Source organism: Sturnira hondurensis, unplaced genomic scaffold, assembly GCF_014824575.4.
Source record: "Sturnira hondurensis isolate 20B ecotype Veracruz unplaced genomic scaffold, ASM1482457v3 Scaffold0010128, whole genome shotgun sequence".
In the NCBI taxonomy this organism is placed as follows: Eukaryota; Metazoa; Chordata; class Mammalia; order Chiroptera; family Phyllostomidae; genus Sturnira; species Sturnira hondurensis.
The window spans coordinates 38,811,771-38,814,761 of NW_028082759.1; the positions used below are offsets into that span (position 1 = coordinate 38,811,771).

General features: G+C 31.6%; 1 pseudogene; it reads left to right on the plus strand.

Annotated features, from left to right (window-relative positions):
- Nucleotides 1-1,164: 1,164 nt before the first annotated feature.
- Nucleotides 1,165-1,655, plus strand: LOC118995592 (60S ribosome subunit biogenesis protein NIP7 homolog; annotated as a pseudogene).
- The last annotated feature ends 1,336 nt before the right edge of the window (nt 1,656-2,991 follow it).

Below are 2,991 nucleotides of genomic sequence, written 5' to 3' on the forward strand. Positions count from 1 at the left end.
TTGCAGTTGAAAAATTAGTGTTTCTACGCTCTTTCTAACATAAATCAATTCATTGCTTTCCAATATGACAGATAACTAGGCCAGATAAATTAATGTATATAATTTATATATAATAAATAAACCAGTAAAATTAATTGGAAAGTGATAGATTATTCAATAACTGATGTTGGGCTAAATAGTTAGGCATTTGGAAAAAATTTTAAATCATATTACCCTCTTATCTTCTACACTTAAATGAATTAAATACATAAACTAGATATAAATTCTAACAATTACATATAGTTTTTTTGGATTGGAAATATTTTTATAGAATGATACTAAATCTAAGAGCATTAATGTAAAGAACTGATATATTTGACTATAAAGAAATTAAAACAAAAACCTTCTGTACAATAAAAATCATCAACAATAAAATGCCAATAAACTTGTAAATACTCCTTACACTACCATACTTTTTAAGATTAAAAAAAGCTCATATAAGAAGAGCATGTAACTCGCCACAGAAAAATATGAGAAATCAAATATGCAGATATAAAAACTAATCAAATAAAGGAAATATTAACAATGAAATATAATTTTTATTACTAATCAAATTGGCAAAGGTAAAAAATGAAACAATAATTCATATATAAAGAAATGTCCATTGCCATAATCTTCTGGTGGATGTGCAAACTGGTACAACCTCCGCTAAGAGCAATTTGGCATTATGTGTTGAAATTTAAAACATACCAATGTTTAATTATACAATCTTTTTGTAGAAATCTATCCAGAAGTAATTGGACAAGTGAAAAAATGTATGTACAAGAATGTTTTTCAAACAGATTTAATCTAAAAAACTGAAGTAAATGTACTGTATGAAAGGATTGATAAAAATATCTTTAAATAAGTAATATTTAAGTAGATGCAATGATTTTATAGACAAAATCATTTGTCTTCTAAGAAAAAATACTATCTTAGAAGAAAGAAGCAATCAGTGATGTTTTGGTTTCTGTTTAGGAATTAATAACTGTAATATACTCTATAATGTTCCCAAGGATCTTTTTAATGCTTTGTATGCTGGTTTTATTGCATTCTGTTATTTATCTAGATTTTCTGTATTTAATCCAAGGGAAAATGTGGCCTTTGACTAAAAGAGACCCGTGTTACGTGTGAGAAAATAGCAAAATGTGGGAGAATCTTCAGCTGCTTGTCCACAGGCCCCAAAGCACCTACTTTTTCCGACTGCCCAATTGGCTGGGTCAACTGCGTGAGAGACAAGATCTTGAATTTGGCCACCAACATCTCTGATGACAAGCTGGTGTCACTGGGGACTTTGCTCCAGGACATTCACAGACTTACAAATTCTGGTTGCTCATCATAAGTCTGATATCCTTGCATCCTATGCCAAGTACAAAATGTGGATAAACCTTGGAGCAGAGCAGTCTTTCCTGTTTGTCCTCATGGAATAGAATGTTGAAATCTGGTCTGGGTCAAATCACTGAACTACTTCTCAGTACCAGGGAATGGTGGTGGACTCCATGACAAACATTCCTTTGGACTTTGGTGTGGCAGTAAAGTCTGCCCATGACTGCAGGACAGTAGACCCCATGTTGATTGTCGTGGTTCATCAAGCAGACACTGGGGAATATGTGTGACATGAAGGGACATTGCCTTAAGATGAAATCATCTTAAGGACTTATGACTATGTGGAGGGGTCTAGCTCAGTTTCTTGTGTCTCTATAGGCTCCACCATCATGGTGAAGCTGAATTTTGTCAACATTGTGACCTCTACAGGGACTTCTTAGTTTAATACATTCTCTATTATGGACAAATGCAGGCTGGATACTTCTTAAGCAGAAATGGGTCATTGTGTTTGTTACTAAATAGAATGTTGTGTTTTATATTTCAATCAGATGGCTTCTTGTTTTGAGTAACAGGTTCTGAAATTATTGGACTTGAGGACAGGAATAGCTTATTATTATCTGTGATAACACTGTTTTCCAAACTCATAATAAGAACACAATATGTTCTCTTATTTACTTATTAATACTATGAAAGATGCACATTGTCATATCAGAAAGTAGGCCATGTCTGAAATTTTACAAATAAAATTTAAATAAAATACTAAGACTAATTTATTCTGCTAATAGTCTTTATAGTAGGTGCTATGTGGTGCAGAAGTTAAACCCTAGTTCTAATATGTACCAACTCTGTGATACTTTAGATGAGTCATTAAACTATAATGAGCTTCATTCTCTTCTGCTTCAAGTAATAGCTTTAACCATTTACTTGAGAATGGTTTTTAGAATTAGAAATCGTGATTGTAAAATACCTAGCACAGTGCTTGACAAATCATAGATATTGAATAAACACTAAGAATTATTTTTATGTTACATATACTGAGTGTTTCTACCACTAAGAGTAGGATCTAATGAGTGTAATTTTATTATATTATACTATTTAGATTTTTCCAAGCTATTTTCTCAATCTCTCTTTTTCTTAGATGGTGTGATCTCAGGTTGAATGTTATTTTCATCACCTTGGTTTCCTAAAACATTTTCCTTATGAAACTTTACTTACCTTATTGGACTGAACAAAAGTCTCTATTTGGAGGCCCAGAAATCATTTACCTCCTTCATTCTTCCTCATGACTCCCTACATCACTTTTAGAATTACTAAAATATTTTAAAAAATGAAAAACATTTCACAGACAAATATTTTTAAAACTGCCCAAATCGTAAAGCAATATCTCCCATGAATATACTGCTAATCTTAAACTCCAAAGGTGACATCTCTAAAAATAGAATATTTTTCAACTTCAAAAAATATAATACATTTCTTTGCCAGAAAAAATAAAATAAAATAAAGTAGAGGGTTGTTGAGTGCTGAAATACTGATCTTTTTTCTGTTGTAACGTTGGTGTTGGAAGCTAAAAGTTTAGAAAAGTTTAGAATATTGTTCTATCAGACTGCCCTAACTGTATATGTGATTCAATAGCATGCAAAGGGGGAA